At 38.2% G+C, this 16,589-nt stretch overlaps 2 protein-coding genes across 2 annotated transcripts in view; both read left to right on the top strand.

The window, feature by feature from the left end:
• The window catches only part of FBXL17 (F-box and leucine rich repeat protein 17), a 288,161-nt gene that overhangs the window by 146,263 nt on the left and 125,309 nt on the right, over positions 1-16,589 (top strand). The window lies entirely within an intron of this gene.
• Positions 1-16,589, top strand: part of LOC127468950 (uncharacterized) — a 248,866-nt gene that overhangs the window by 128,500 nt on the left and 103,777 nt on the right. The gene's annotated exons all lie outside the window — the stretch shown is intronic.

The raw sequence follows: 16,589 nt of genomic DNA, 5'->3' as shown, positions 1-16,589 counted from the left end.
ATCCCTGGAGGTGTTTAAAAAATGTGTAGATGTGGCAATTAGAGACATGGTTTAGTGTGGACTTCACAGTGTTAGGTTAATGGTTGACCTTGATGATCTTGAAGGATTTTTTCCAACCTAAGTGATTCTGTCATTCTATGTTCTTTATAACCAGTGAATAGTCAGCAACCAATAGCCTAATTTAAGTAACTGAGAATGTGGCATTTTACTCAAGTTAGCAGAGAGTTGTTGATGGGGCTGGTCTCACTAATGGAATCTATATAAAACAGATATTAAAATAACCATGTGAGATGGCCCTTATACCATGAAAATAGAGCTAAAAAGCTCCCTTGATTCCAGCATTAGTGAAGTGTCATAATTTCACATTTCCCCAAGAAAGCCATTATTCATCTTTAATATAGTATGTGCGTTAATGCATTTTATTTTTCATGTAGCAGTAAATATAATACTTATCTTCTAAATAATAAAAGAAGTCTTTTTTCAGCCAAGAGATTGTGGATAACGGTGTTTTTTCCCCACAAAAAACTTTTTTGGGGTTTGATTCATAGCAAACTTTCTATTGGCATTTCTGAGCCTAACATAGTGCAGTCAGTGTTTGTTTTTCCGGAGTTCTATGAGAGCAGCAAAACGTAAATTCTTCTAATAGATAATCTATATTTAATTGCTTTGAGAAGCAAACTTATCAGGTATTTATGAAACAATGTCCTGGAGTAAAATACTGTTCAGATTTTAATTTTAAAATACATATATAGAAGAATATTCTACCTCAGTCTTATAATACTGTGCTTTTTTTGATACCCTTAGTTACAGGAGTTTTTTTTCTCTTACATATCCAGATACAAACCAGTTGTTTCTAAGTGGAAATTGTTAATTATTGAAAAGTTTCATCCATTAGATAATACAGTATTGTAACAAGTGTGTGTCATTCTGCTTGAATTTAGAGGCTCTTAATGCTATGAAAAGGGTATCCTCAGGATGTTTTATGTATATGAAAACATAGAATTAAATTATAAATCAAATAAAACCATTATCTGTGTCTCAGTCATACAGTAAAACTATCTGTCCAACAAACCAGTCAGTATGGCTGAACACTGGTACAGTAAGTGGTTTTAAACTAAGTTATACATGTATATCAAATAGTAACTCAGTTAACAGCATAATATTTTTCTTTGCTGTTATTTAAGACAATGCAAATTCCAGGTTATTATACTTTGTGAAATTAGGAATTAGAGATTACAGAGATTAGGTTTTAAAAGTACATTTAATGGAGAATTTGGAGTGTTTTACAGTTTAAAGACACTGTGAGGGATTGAAAATGTGTATTGTGTATTCTTGTATGTTTGTATAAAATCAGAAATTGAAAATAGTGACCAGTAGACTGCCAGTGGTTCAACATATTTCTGCTAACCTGCTTTCTGAAGGAACATTTTGTCTGTTAATGACAGCATCCCTCTCAGAGAAATTCCCAGATAGACAGCTTGGCATGATCTCTAGTGAGGCAGGAGGGAATGTTACAGAGCTGTACAGCAGTGCTGCAGCCTGTGTGAACAGGGCTCCATCCTGCACCACTACCTGCAGCAGTCATGATGCAGCACCCTGGGACCTTCATTAGGTGCCTTTGGCAGAGTGAGGGACACTGTGCCACAGGGTGGGTGTCACAGTGACACTGCTACCATGCTTGTGGTGAGGGTGCAGGACAGAGGCTGATGGGAATGAACTGCTACACTTGTGCCAGTTTAGATTTCCACACTACACTCACCAAGGATAGTGAGTTTTACCTGGAGATGTGAATGTGTCATCACTGTCTTTTCCTTTTCAGAAACATTTTAGCTTATTTTCAAAGGAAATGCAGTCTTTTCATACTGTTACTTTACAGTGCTTTTACATTTATTGTTAGCCTTAAGCATCATGTAGAGGTTGGGTATGTGACCTAGGGAGCATAAAATTTGAATGGTTAATCTGATAGATAGGTTGGAATAAAATGTACAAAACAGCTAGGCACAGGATAATTCAAATAACTTCAGTGTACCAAATAATTCTGGTATCATGAAGAGGGAAAACCTGTTTCAGTCAGGCTGTAAGAATTTATATTGAGCTTGTAATGGAGAACATCAAGCTCACTGCTGTTGTTAGTGAAGGAACAGAGGTATCCCAAGGTGCTGTGAGTGGAGGCAGGGAGGTTGATCCTGCTAGTCACAGGTGTACCAGCCTCTCTCTTTTCCTCCACTTTGTAATGAGTTTTCCCTAAAAGCTGCTGCCAGTGAGAGAACCACCCCAGGTCAATGTCGTCACTTTTTCCCTCTTTAAAGCTTCAAGAGCTAAAGGTTTGACTCAAAGGGGATCCACACTGAATCTGTAACTGGGTTGTGGTGTTCATGCAACAGAACTACCAAGAAACAGAGAGGGGAAAAAAACTTCTAAAAATTATTTAAATTATAGTAAATGAAGGGGGTAATCAGACACTGGAATAGGCTACCCAGGGAAGTGGTGGATTCTCCGTCCCTGGAGGTTTTTAAGATAAGACTGGATGTGGGACTTAGTGCCATGATCTGGTAACCACGGTGGTAGTGGATCAAGGGTTGGACTTGGTGATCTCAGAGGTCCTTTCCAATCCGGCTGATTCTATGATTCTATGAATAAAAAATAAAAATAATTTAATATCATTTGCTCTGATTGAAGGCAGTATTACCATGAAGAGGATCTACCCCAAAGGTTGTGCACCTTTCTTAGATATGCCACGTGAGTTACCGTTACATTTTGTGTTGAACATGTTTCTGTAGAACAGTAAAATATTGGTTTTTCCTCTGGTTTCCCTCAGATTGACTTTTCATCTCCAGACTGGACTTAATGTTAAAAATAATATAGCTTAAAGGCCACCTCATGGTCTCTTTTCTTAAGTGTACATCTGGATGCACCAAATTACTCTTCTAACATGTAAGTTGCGGTATGGTTACCTCTGTCTAAATATTAACCAGATAAGTCACTTCTAAACCTCTACTAGCAGCACAATGGTCTGTCTCATTTGATGAAATATAAAATTAAAACCATTACTCAGGACAAAGCTGTAGTAACACCATGTATCATTTAACATAAAGTGCGCAAACTTTTGTAAAGTGCAGAAGTAATATCCCTCCCTCTTTGGTCTTCATTTAGCAATTGTTTGCTTTCACAGGCTTTTCAAGGGAACATTTTAGACAGTGCAAGTGCCTGGAAATCAAATCTTTATTAAATATTTATGGGGAGGACACCTAATGACTTCTAGGGGACCCTACAAAGAGATTCAGTATCCACAGACTGCACTTATTGTTGTTGTTATTGTTGATATTAATTATTTAAGTGCTGGCAAACTGCTCAGAGCTGTACAAGACAGAAAAAAAACATTATTGCAGCCTTTAAAAACTTTGTCTCAATCAAACAAATGCATGAAGTACACTAACTTACTGTGGAACACACTTCTGGAAGGCAGACCTGGTTACTGAGAAGAGCACCTTTTCACTTTGCCTCTTCTTTCCCTCTTGTCAATCTTCACTTACCCATCTTGCAGCCACAGGAGTTGCTGCAGGAGGAAGATGCTTGGTGTTGGAGAAGAAGGAATTGAAGGCCCCTTTTTGCTTCCTCACATTTACAGTAACTGCAGAGCAGCTCTTTGGCTTTTTTCATTTCCCCTGTAACTTCTTGCTAGAGAAGATGGGAAGGGATACTGTTACCGTCTCCTAAAGAGGAGCCCTATGTACCCAAAGGCTTTACTGATACAGGACAGGACAGGACAAAAGAAGTTGGGACCAGAGATCTTTGTGCACTGGGTGAAAATAAGAGAGATACTGCTGCTTGGCAAACTGGTCATCCCATACATACAAGAAGGTACAGGAAAGTGTGATGGGAACTGAAGGTAAGAGATTAAAAAAAGGCATAATACCCAATACTGCTGGTGAAAAAAGGGGATGTTATTTTTCAGAGCTATTCAACATCTATGCTAAGTAGATCCTCACAAGATTCTTAAAAGACACAGCAGATAAAAATTATGAAGAGGAGGCTTGTTTGGAAGGACAACACAATTTGACAGAAGGTGGCACATTGTAGCACGTGTGTCAGGAGTCATACCATACAAGCAACCAGACATTTTAACAGATTGTGTGGATAGAGACAGGGGGGAGATAACACTGAATTGAAACCTCTGACCTTAAATAATGAAGAAATTATGCAGAATAAAATATCACCATCTCCCTTGAATAACATTTGTGTAGATTGAGACTTCTCTTTTGCAAAACTAACATAGGAGAAAGAAAAAGACTGTAGAAGGAAGCTGGAGAATCAGCAGTTACACACGAACAGAGGATGAAATGGCATGTAATTAGAAATGGGATCTAGCATTAAAATAAAATCAGAAGGAAGAGTAGGCATGGAAAAATACAAACACTGAAATCCCAAAGCCAACAGGTGTTCAGAACCTTTGGAGAAAAAAATTGCTGAGAACAAAGTGGTCTCAAGGCTTTTCTAGGATGGGGAAACAGGAGCCTATAGGGGCACTTCATTTGTACTAAGCTGGAAACCAGGCATACTAAATTGGATTGCAAGCAGTAGCCGACAAGAAAGTGGATATGTGTGCATTAGTTCTTGCGTGTAGCTCCTCCAAGCTGTGGTCATTCTAAGTAATGATCAATTCAAACTGTTGTGTATATAATGTGTTTTATGTTAATTAGGAATTGATTATGGTTTACTAGCACAGTCCTGGTTTGTGACGCAGGTCCAGTGTGTTGCTTGATGTATATCTGTCAGTTGACAAAAGAAAGACTTTAACTAAATCAACAAAACATTTTCAGTTTGATGCATAGTTAGTTTGGTTTTGACCATTATCTGATTTCAAATACTATTTAAAATGGAAAGTTTTCAGTTTTTAGCACTAATGTATTCCTGTTTCAGTTTATTTGACATTTCCACATAGTTCAATGTTGAAGAATGTTTGTTTCTTTAAAAACAATTACATTGATTTTTAATGTTCCTTTAGTTATAAGGAGAACACCATCCACACTGTCTGGTGAATTTGAACTGTCTGGTGAATTTAAAAACATATAAGGTTTTTTAGATGTTAAGTGCTTTTAAAAATCAGCTCCTAAAATCATACAGGTAAAGAATGATAATTTCTAAAATTAAATATTGAAAATCTTAGTTTATTGCAGTTTTCCACTGCAAGTAAAACAGAAGCATCAAAAAATTGAGTATAATCTTTTGCCTTTAAGTCAGAAAGGTGCAGTATGTCATGCTAGTTATGTGATATGAATTTGTACCATTATGTGCATGGAGTAAACTTTGGAATACAGTGGAAATAATGCTAATTTTAATTTGATTTAGATAATTGGTATGATAACTAATGGAAGATGAGGAACTCTTCATTTTGTTACCTGTAGTTTATTTGGACATGAATATGTTGCACTTTAGTAAAGTTTACTAAACTGCTTTTGTTCCCAAGTATCATTTTGGGTAATAAGGAAAGGAAGGCAGAAGGCAGTTATCAAGTTTACAGGTTAAATTAGAAGTCTTCATGAAAATTATAGGATCATAAAAATGTAAACCTAAAAGACTAATAATTTATTTTAAATTCATTCTCTGTTCTGAGGCAATTATTAGGTGTACTAGGAGTATTCAACACAAAACTATGTCTTTCCTCTTATACCATGCTGCTTCCTAGGAAACCTGTTCTAGCACTGAAGTGTTGTGACATTAAGGTGGGGGAACACAAGGAAAGAAGTCTTTGTGACAAGTGATTTCTTTTTCTTCCAAAAATCATGGAGAACAATATATCAGTTTCATTTTTAATAGCTCCGTTTGACACACGGGGAATATGTTCTTATGTTTTCATCTTAGCCTTGGTATCAGACCACCTAATGCCAGTACCTGCAACCTGTTGTTTAGTTACTAAAAACATATCTAGAGCTGATTTTGTCCATTTTGGAAGTGAGTCTCCTGAGCTGCAAGCAGAAGGTTAAACCTCTCAACAGCAGAAATCCTAATGTGCCTTGCACATCTTACTTTTATTAATACAATACTGAATGAGGTTCACTTGCATCATGCTGTTGGCTCTTAGGTAGTCTGTAATAAGTTGAAATATTTTACCAGTCTTTGTTCTCTTTGCTTTTATCTTTACCAAAGCGGGAACAAAAATCTCTGTCCATTTTCTCTGCTTTAGTCTGAAGAGGAATCTAAATTTGTGTATATTTAGAAAGAAACAGGTGGGGAAGTCATAATTTGGTTTTATCTGGGAGTTTCATAAATTGTTTGTCATTTTTGAAGGTTTGCCACTGAACTCCTAAGTACTTCTGAGCATATTCTGAGTTATAGGAGAAGTGGGAAAATAATATGTTGACGTTTTTGTCATGTGTAAAATAAAAAGTTTACCTCCATAACCAGAAAGGAGAAAGGTATGATTTGTTTTCAGTTACTTGTGTGGGGGTCTATAGGAGTAATTTTTCCAAAACCAATGTAGTGGAGCAGGACAATTGTCTAAGTAGCTTTTAATCAGAAATCTTGAGTCACGTAGCTGTTAATGGTATATTAAATCTATTAAATATTTACTGCTACTAAAGCTGCCAACTTTTCCCTTTCCATTTTCGTATCACACACACTCTCTCCCTCCATTGCTTCTCACTTTCTTTCACTCTCATTCCCATCCCCTGACTTCACCTTCCTCTTTTCTTCCCTTTTCTCTCCCTTCTGCTCTGTTTTTCCCTGTGTGAAGCTTTTGCTACACACTAAGCAGTACAGCAGGGATTTTCAGCACCTTGGCTATGAGAAAGTATAAAGAAGCTGAAAGAAACTCTGTTGCTTTTTAGTATTTGCAATATAAAATACAAATAGCTCTCCTTAGAAATAAATTACCAGGAGAAACAAAAAGAGGTGAAAAACTATTCTTGCTTTTAAATTACTGCATTTAAATAAAACAGAGTTGATGTCAGGGCTGGATTACGATGGGAAAATTGAAAAAAACAGTTTGATTGTCCAACTTTAGTAAGAACTGAGAGTTCTACTGAGGCAAAGTCATCATGTCCAAGATCATCAGCAGAACAGGGAACAAGGTACACTTTGTCATCAGATAGCACTGGTCCAGGCTTACTGAAATTAAATTAGCAAGCAGGAAGCCAGGATTCAAACGCTGCTGGTTGCATTTGTACTTTTAGTTCCTCACCTGATTTTTTTTTTGCATACTAGTCATGAAAGCATGACAATTGGGAACTAAATGCTTGAGAAGTTTGTATTTATATGACACAGCGCAGCACTTCAGGTAAGCTGAGGCTTATCCTACATTAGTGCATCCCTCTACCATGGCTCACTGTTCTCCTGAGGAGTGTTAACTACATCTGCACAACATTTCGTTGTGCTATGCAGAGGGTACCTTAATTTCATTTTTTTTCTTTATGAGTTAGGAAGATGTATCTGTACATAACAAAGTATTCACAAAACTCAATATACATCTAATTGAATTCTTACCATTTACATTTTATTAGAAAATGACTAGGTTAAAGCTTGAGGGCTTTTTTATTTACTGGCAGGGTATGGGAAGCTATGTATGTATGAGCACTGGATTTAGTTAAAATGTGCAAAACAACATTTTCTGATTTTTTTAATGTGCTTAATAGTTTATAGCAATTTTTGCCCTTGATTTATATCACATATCAGCAGTCAATTTTAAATGCTTTATTTCTAATGCAAAGATGTATAGAATTACATTTTAAATAAATAAGACAAAATAATTTTAGGCGTGTGTTTAAATGTGATTGTATATCTACGTATGTCCTTAAATGCATTTTAACATTTAAACAGAATCTCCTCTTCCCCAGGCTGAAAAATGCAATCAATAGAATTGTTTCACCCAAATTGAGTAACATCATGTAATAACAAGTTGCGCGATGCATTGAGATTAGTTTCCCTTAACAGAGTCACTTAAAATGAATTATGAATATTATGAATGAACTTTAAAAAAAATAATGTATAAACTGAAAATTACTTAGATTTCTTAGAAAATATGTGTTCTGCAAATAGGAAGGGAACAAAACTTGAACAAAAATCAAAACTTGAACCAATTGGCTCATGTATTATTTTTTACCATCAGAAGTACTGTGTTCTCTGGGTGCTCATCATGTATGAAAGAAATACAGACAAGAGATGGAATTGTTTTATGAAGAGATGTGAAATCTGAGATAGTTTATGGTTAACATTTTAATGATGGAAGTTGCAGAACTAGTTATTTAGTAGTTCTGTAGTCCTTACCATGTTATGAGGACGCATGGAGTTCCTTGGAGGAAATCACATTTAAGAAACAAGTTCTTTCAGTATCATCTTGAGACGTGTCATATTTACTTTTTATAAAAATTTTTCTGTATTATTGGTGCTTCATATCCTATCACTTGATATTGACACCATGGCACGTTATTGCCTTGTGTTCTGTTTCTGATTTGCAGTATTGGAAAGGCTGTAGTGAGGCAATTCTTGCTGTCTGTCACTGCCCGTAAGTGTTTTTGATAATCATCAATTTAAACACTGTGAAAGGACAGGGAACAACTTGGATGTGTTTTTATCTCTCTAAATCTTGTTTTGGAAACTAATGGGAAAGTGCTCATGATCCCTAGAAAAGTTGTGCTTTTCTCTGTCTTGTGATGGATGCTTTTCAGTATTAAGCATTTCATGAATAAATAACCAAACATGGACTATGGTGATTTCAGTATGAATGATTTTACTGTGGTTTAAATGAAATGAAAGGACAAATGACTATTAACTACAGAGATTTAATCTGTACAAAAGGGAAGCTAGATACAGAAGCAAGAACAAGGCAAATCAGGACTTAATATTTTTCAGGTATGTTGCTGCCACCATTGATCAGTTCAAACTAATTTACTGCAGAAATCAGTAGGTGCCAAGCTGATAACTGGGAAGGCTGTAATTTCTCAACTACTCTCAACTAGTCTATAACAGTAAAAATATGCTATTTTATTCTATTTTAAAATAGGGGGTTGGGTTTTTTATTTACACAGTATTTATAAAGCTGTCAGCAATGAAAGTAGTAGAGCTTCTTAATTTTCCTGTATTCTTTTTTTTTTTTTTTTGAGTGATGGGGCAGTACCTTTGTGATGCTGAGTGCAGCTCTCCTTCCTCTGCTTACTTTATCTTGGAAAAATCGTGGGGGTTTTGAAACAAAAATAAAATGATATCAATAGTGATGTACCAAAAAACCCACCACAATTGCAGGTCTTTGTTTGCATATTTATTATAGATATTTTCTTCATGCTTGGTGTTTTGGTAGCCAGTACTTTCTAGTTAATTCACACCATTTTTTGTAGTTTTTTCAGGGTTCAGTGTTTTCTTTTTTCTTTAAATTAAATTCTTTAACTCTTTCTAAATGTAAGCATAAATAACACTGATTATACCATTTAGCTTTTGTGGGCTTTCAGTGACTAAAAACTGAATTTTTTAATTAATTGCTTGATAATCAAGTCATTATTAACAATTTACTCAAAATGGAGAAAATTAAGGTAGATATATGAAATTACGCTTTCTGTTTTTCAGACAATGTTTCCGAAAGTTCAAGGAATTTAGTCTTTTTTCTGAAAGTAAAAGTTGTTGTTTTAAGAGCAGCTGCTATTTTATTCTCCAAAAAGAGATTTTTTTGTTTGGTTGGTTTTTTGTTGTTTTTGGTTGGTTGGTTGGTTGGTTTTTTCCCTATAGCCCTTTTGTACTGATAAGCAGATTATCTCCCTCAGGTGATCACTTGGACTGTTTTTGTTGATTTTTATACTTGATTTCTCTCTATTGCCATTGCAGTATCTGTAAATTATTAAGACCATTTTAAGATTTGAGTCATCTTTTGACACAGGATAAAACCTTAGTGACAGAAAGTGACACATCAAAATTGTGGGTTTTTTAGTGTATCTAATTTTCTTCCCGACATGATCTTCAGCTGTTTTTTTGGCCTTTCCCCCAGTAACTCACCCCAATATTCAGAGGGGCAGTTACTGAATGCTCTTGCTAGTCCAGCAATGTATGAGAGTTATAGCTGAAGTGGAGGATTGCAGGTTTTCTGTTATTGTGCCAGAAATTTGTAATGTGTTTCAAGACAGGGTTCTAAATAGCTTTTTATTTTCTGAGAATTGAGAACTGAACTGTATTAAAAATTTTCATTTTGTTGTCTGTTGTACAAACATACGATCTCAGCGAGATTGGCACATGTTCTTGAACTTCCAGTGGCACTGTTAGCTTATATAAACTCTGATTTACAAGAGTGTATCACTTAAAATCCAAGCTTTTAGTATCTATTCATAATCTGAGTATGCAGGTGTCGTTTGGATATCTACCTATGACTGATGTTATTAATGGGTGAGCTTGTTCTGCTATTTTTTTTTAATGCAGGGGGTAAGTAGTTGGCTCACAGGTGTGTCTCAGTTTAAAGACTGGAGTGTTTTGCTAAAGAGGATGAGTTATGCAGTAGACCAAACTCCTCTCTCTCAGCAATTGTAAATCCAAAATTAAGAGGTTCCAAACAAGGAAGCATGGAAAAAGGAAGAAATAACAACCCTTTATTAAAGGATATATGTATATTAGCAAAAACAGTAACAGAACACAAAAACAACTAAACAATAATCCTGTACCCAGAAGTCTCTTCAAAAGGGAACAGTCTGATATTCTCTGTCCTCTGGCGCGGTTCCAATCCCGGCGGGCAGGAGCGCTGTTGGATCCCTGGAGGAGCAGAGCCTGCAGTGCTCGGTGTCGGTCGGCAGGGGGCGCTGTCGGGCTCTGGCGGTCGCTGTGTGGGGGCCCCGGATCGCGGGAGGAGCCGAAATGGAGATCACCCCCACCGAGGAGGGGAAGGGGAGAAGGGGAGAGAAGGGTGGTTTCTTTCCCATGAAACTCACGTTGTCTGCAGTCGGGACTCTCCCCTTCCCTCCACAAGCACAAACTCTCTGATGAAATCTGAGCAGATTCAGGCTGAAGACAGGGCAGTGCACAGGCAAGCCGAGGCCAGAGAGCAGCCAGATGACCAGGTTGAGAGCAAAACGGCCTCAAAGCTTTTCCAACACACACCCCCCCCCTTGCCTCTGTTAAGGCAAAAAGTGAGGTGTCCCCATTTTGCAAGGAGAGGAGGAGAAAAAACTCCTCTCCCCTCCCAGCAGTTTTGGATGGGCCATTAGTCTGGAATGCAGGTTGGCCAGCTAGTTCTTTTGTATAGTCAATTACCCCTTCCCCCTCCTCGCTCAACCTCCTTCTCTTACAGTGGGACAGGGGAAAGGAAATTTCTACTTGGATTTTTAGAACAAGTAAACCTATGACAAGGTCAAACACAGAGGATAATAGTGGATGGGGTAACATCAGACTGGCAACCTGTCACTAGTGGGGTTCCACAAGGCTCCATTTTGGGCCCTGTGCTCTTCAGCATCTTCATAAATAACTTGAATGCAGGAGTGGAAATGATACTGAGCAAGTTTGCAGATGACACAAAACTGGGAGAAACTGTTGATTCCCTCAAAGGCTGGAAGGCCCTGCAGAGAGACCTCTAAAACTTAGAGAGATGGGCAATCATCAACCACGTAAAGTTCAACAAGGCAACGTGCCAGATTCTGCACCTCAGATGGGGCAACCCTGGATGTACAGACAGACTGGGAGTGAGAGGCTGGGAGGCAGTGCCGGGAAAGGGTCCTGGGGATCCTGGTTGATGGCAAGTTGAATATGAGTCAGCAGTGCCCTGGCAGCCAGGAGGGCCAACCGTGTCCTGGGGGGCATCAGGCAAAGCGTTGCCAGCTGGCCAAGGGAGGGGATTGTCCCACTCTGCTCTGACCTGGGGTGGCCTCACCTTAAATGTTGTGGCAGTTTTGGGCACCACAATGTAAGAAAGATATTAAGCTATTAGAGAGTGTCTAAAGGAGGCCTACAAAGGTGATGGGCCTTGCAGGGAAGCCGTGTGAGGACCAGCTGAGATCACTTGGTCTGTTCAGCTGGAAGAGACTGAGGGGAAACCTCATTGCAGTTACAACTTCCTCATGAGGGGATCCTCATGAGGATCTCTTTCTGGTGACCAGTGATAGGACCCAAGGGAATGGCCTGAAGCTGAGTCATGGGAGGTTTAGGTTGGATATTAGAAGAAGGTTCTTCACCCAGAGGGTGGTGGGGCACTGGAACAGGTTCTCCAGGGAAGTGGTCACATCACCCAGCCTGTCAGAATTCAAGAAGTGTTTGGATGATACTCTCAGGCACATGGTGTGACCTTTGGGTATGATCCTGTGCAGGGCCAGGAGTTCGACTCGATGATCCTTGTGGGTCCCTTCCAACTTGGCACATTCTTTGATTCTGTCATATTCTGTATATAGTAGTATTATTTCTTAGATTTCTCTAGTTTGATCACACTTCAGTGTTATTTTCTTTTAATATGTTCTGTAGTGGCCTTATAGTCATTCATAGCTGTTTTGTAATTGTCTAGCAACAAAAAAAAGTTATAATGTAACTTATTTTCCTTATGATTAATGTATAAGCCAGTATTAACCTGTATAGTCTGTGTTAACCAGTACAGTGTTTATGGCAAGATTGGTCCTTTGTAACCTGTCCTCTGTCTGGGTCGGGAAGTGATTGCATTGTCCTTGACCAGAAATGAGAATATGTCACATTTAAACCTGGTTGCCCTTCCTCTTCATGCTTTGTGGTTGCATGTTTAACAGCCAAGAAAGCTGAATAGGACTGCTATTTTACTTCAAAATTTTGTTTCCCAGTTTCCTGTCAAGCTATTTGATGACGCTGATGGTAAAGATAATTGAGACATATGAAAAGGGACAACATTTCTCAGGTCACAAAAATTAGTGGAAGCACATGCATATTTGAGTTTTACTTTAATGTTACCATGTGTCATATATCCTGCTAGAAATTATTTTTGCTTTGGTTTGTGAAGCAGATACTATATTACAAAATGTCTTTATGTTTTGAGGGGTTGAGTTTACACACTTAAATGAGCTACAGCAGCTTTCACAGATGCATTAATTTAACAAATGCATTTGTAGTTAACTGCTCCCTTGACAATAAAGGGAATTGAATCACCAAAGCCAAGAGCTGAAAACCTCTTCAGATTAGCCAAACAGCCATGCTGCAGAGGTGAGGGAAGAACAACTACCTTAGTAGCATAGTGATCATCATAGTGTGCCCAGAGTAATACAGTGGGTCTTTTAGTGACAGTGTTTGTCAGTGGAGGTTTAAACTCACTCATGGATGGAGCTGTCATGCACACCAGGTAGCAGCTGAGTACAGTGTTCGGGATACTCCTTAGAGCCTTTCAGATCAGCCAGGATGTTACATTCAGGTGTCTTGAAGTACTACCTGGCGTGTCAACTTCACCTGGTAAGGACTTCTGTGCATATTACTTGCAGCAGTTATTGAAATATCAAGAGAAGCACTACTGTTTTGGGATAACTCAGTGAATGCAGAATTACTGGCAGGCTGGGATATTTTTTGGTAAGCATTTTTGTTGTAAGTTTGCCATGCTAAGCTGGATTGCTTCTCTGCAGAGAAATTTTTTTTTTTAAAAAGAACAGATTTAATTGATACCTATGGTCTTCAGGGAGCACAAGGAACTTGGTTGCAAATAAGTAGAGGTAGCTTTCATATCCAAAGACTTGTATAGCTGGCATTTTAGAGGAGTTACTAAAGGGTAAGAACCTGTAAACTGTTTCTCTGTTCCTTTGGTGGGGAATATCATGTGTTTTGCATAAAGAATGTTACATCTGGACTGTGAGCATTTTGTTCTGATTCCTTTGTTGCATTTCTCTATTGAGAGGGTTACGTAGTTTTTGTTGGTTGATACTTCAAGGCTTTTTATTACTATTATTTTGGCTTGGATAATTGCAGTTGTAATTTGGATGTGTTCAAAATTTCTTTGTAAGTGCTCTTGCTAGTCTCCTGACAAGCTTTATTCTTCAGACTTTCAAGGCAAGGTGGTTGACTGACCTGGACTTTTGGACTTCATTGTTAAGGATTTCTATAGGTTGTCCAAGACTCATGAAAACGAGAAAACAGTTTTACTCCTCATATAGGATCTGGACATTTGATGGCTTTTGTCTGAGGTATTAATGGATCATTTAACATAACAGCCTAGGGAAATACTCTATAGAAAGAGCTACTTAATTATCTTTAGGCTCCAGCTTGTTAGAGTACTGATAAATAGTTTGCTTATCCCAGTGTGAAGCTGTATGAACTGTGTGTTTCCAGTTGAACAGAAGAAACTTCTTTATCATTCATCATGAATCTGAACCAGCAACAAAGTAAATCCATGAGGTCTGAAGGTCAAATTGTGGAATTCTTTTTTATATGTCTGTCAGGAAGACTTGTCAGCAGTTATCTTCCTCGTCTTTCTACTCCAACCCACTTTGTATCATAGAATCACAGAACTGAATAGCTTCTTCCAGAGCTTGTTTAAGGAGGGGCAAACTGGCAGGGAGTAAGGTGAGAAGAAAATAATACAGCAGGCTCTGTATTATTCTGCAAGCTGAAAAGAGGCGCTGGGTTTTTTTGGATGGTTTTGACTCGTTGGCATGGCCAAATGGTTTAAAAAAGTAAAAGGGTGGCATTCAACATTTTTATAGATTGGGGAACCTTTAGCCCTGATGGAAGGAGCTATTAATCCAAGATCTTCCTTTTTCTAGCATGATTCTTAAGCAGATTGAGATCTCTAGGTGCAGGTCAAGGATCCTTTATTTGCAGTGTAGATGCTGATTGTGTTTGAATGTGTTTTATATTGGTTGATTACATGTAGTGTGTCTTCAATGGCCTTCAGTGTGTTCCATATTTCTGTGTAGGTGTTACCATTTTGTATGGTGCCAAAGTTAAAGGGTGGTGGTACATAGAATACCTTGGTACATACTGTACCTGGCTTGGTACCCTATAGATTGTTGTACCCTGAATTTTTAGGTTGATAACTGCAATCCTTACACTTTCTGAGCTGACTCTGAAGGCACTGTTGTCCTTTCTGGTAATGAAAAGTAAGAAATGTTAGAAATCAAACTAAAAAAACCACTTAAACAAAGGAAGAAAAGAGAGAGGGAAGGTGTGCATGTGATATACTCCGTGCCCTGAATCATATACCAAAGGATCTTTGCATCACAGTGTGCAACACAACACAAGAGTTGAGTGTGGGAGTCAAAGTGAGAGTCATGTCCATTCTTTCTGTGATGTTAGAAAAAAAGATTTAGATGGTTAGATCCAGAGCACTTGCATAATAGATGGATGAAGGGGAAAATCTATTTCTTGCTGAAAATCTGTGACAAAATACTACTACAAATATTTTTGACGAGGTGTCAGGAGTAATTTTTAGTTTTATGGGAGTGTTCTAACTCGAGTAAAATGCCCTATTTGAAACCCAAATCTCAGTATAGCTGTAAATCTTAAACAACACTTACAGAAAACTACTTAAAAGTATATCTTTATAGATGGTGTGGTGGGTTACCCTTGGCTGGATGCTGGGTGCCCACCCAGCCACTCTATCACTCCCCTTCCCAGCCAGACAGGGGAGAGAGAGTAAGGTGGAAAAACAACTCATGGGTTGGGATAAGGCACTTTATTTAAAGCAAAAAGCAAAGGGGAAGCGTGTGCACGTAAAAGTGAAGCGAAGCAAAAGATATCAGGGTTTATTCTCTACTTCCCATAAGCAATGACGTCCGGCCACTCCCGAGCAGCAGGGCTTCAGCACATGTAAGGGTTCCTCAGTAGGCAGCCATTAGACAATGAATGCCTGCCTTCCTGATCTGTGCCTTAGCTTTTATATCTGAGTTGATGTCATATTGTATGGAACACCCCTTTGGTCTGTTTGGGTCAGCTGGCTTACTTGGGTCCCCTCCCAGGATCTTGCCCTCAACTAAGGAAGGAATGTTACAGTGTTGGTGCTGTGCTCAGCAGTAGCCAAAACACCGGTGTGTTTATCAACACCCTTCTAGCTGCCAACGCAAAGCACAGCACTGTGAGAGCTACTGTGGGGAAATGAACTCCAGCTCAACCAGACCCAATACAGATAGATAGCCCACTTTCTTCAGGTAGTGCTTCCCCATGTACACTGAACCGTTTGAAATGTATGATGTTTGTGTAGGTTTACCGTGAAACACTAAAAACATGTTTTCAATACCCAGCTTCAGGCAAAATGGATCTCCATAGAATAATAGAATTCTCCAATAGTTCTTGATTCCTTTTATATGGCTTCCTCTAGTGAAAGCCAGTTGCCAGTTCTAGTTTCAAATACAGTTCGAGACAGTTAGTGCTTATAGGAGGTTTTATTAATTCTTCTTTGCACTACAAAAGAGCATTCCTGACTTATGGCAATAGCCACTATACTGTTAAAATAAGGGTATTTTTACAATTTCAAAAATTCATGAAAAGTGGCTCAAGAGTGTTCTCCTATTTGGCACTGTAAGTTGAATTATCCTTGATTTTGTTTTCTTAAACTGCTGCTGTCAAGAGGCTTTCTACTGAGTTCAGCTGGCAAATAACCATACCATTAGAAATATTCGTATTTTTATACATAAGGCAACATATTATTTTGTCTTAGTTATAAAAACCAGACAGCTGAAACATCTGTGTTC

The sequence above is a fragment of the Manacus candei genome, unplaced genomic scaffold (assembly GCF_025592945.1).
Source record: "Manacus candei isolate 608988 ecotype Guabito, Panama unplaced genomic scaffold, ASM2559294v1 h1tg000016l, whole genome shotgun sequence".
NCBI lineage: Eukaryota > Metazoa > Chordata > Aves > Passeriformes > Pipridae > Manacus > Manacus candei.
Note: the sequence above shows the minus strand (reverse complement) of the source record. Positions and strands in the feature narration are given on the sequence as shown.